The following is a 539-nucleotide window of genomic DNA, read 5'->3' as shown; positions in this document are numbered from 1 at the left end:
GGCTCAGGAGCAGGGGGGTCTTGGGGCTGGGTTCTGATAGGGGGCAGGTTATCAGCTATGGAAGGATCAAAAGCAGAGTCAGAGGGGTAGGGAGGAGGGATAGGGGCAAAGGCCCCTGGAGTTTCAGGATCTTGTGGGACTGTCTTAGCCGGGAGGACCTGGTGGGAAGAACATTTGACACAGAGGGAGGGATTAGCACAGAGGTCAAGAAAGGCGTGGATGTAGGGTAGTTCAGACTGCTTGCCGTTACGCTGGCAGAAGTTTTCCAAATCTTTTAAAATATTGAGGTTGAAGGTTCCAATGTTTGGCCAACAGAGTTATTATCTAGTTTGTACTGAGGCCAGGAAGTGGTGCACAAGAATTTTAGGCGTTTTGATCTGATAGTGTGAGACAACCCTAGCTTTTTTAAGGATTTAAGAAGGCAGGTCACAGGCGTGAGACCCTGAGGTTTTGAGTGTTTGGTTCCCATAGCAACGGATTAGGCAGAAAGCGAAAGAAGAGTTAAAGACCTCAGCTGGTGGGTGGGGGAACAAAGAGGA

The sequence above is a fragment of the Nannospalax galili genome, unplaced genomic scaffold (assembly GCF_000622305.1).
Source record: "Nannospalax galili isolate Female #2095 unplaced genomic scaffold, S.galili_v1.0 scaffold433, whole genome shotgun sequence".
Taxonomy (NCBI): domain Eukaryota; kingdom Metazoa; phylum Chordata; class Mammalia; order Rodentia; family Spalacidae; genus Nannospalax; species Nannospalax galili.
The sequence above is the reverse complement of the archived record's forward strand: the minus strand, read 5'-3'. Positions refer to the sequence as shown.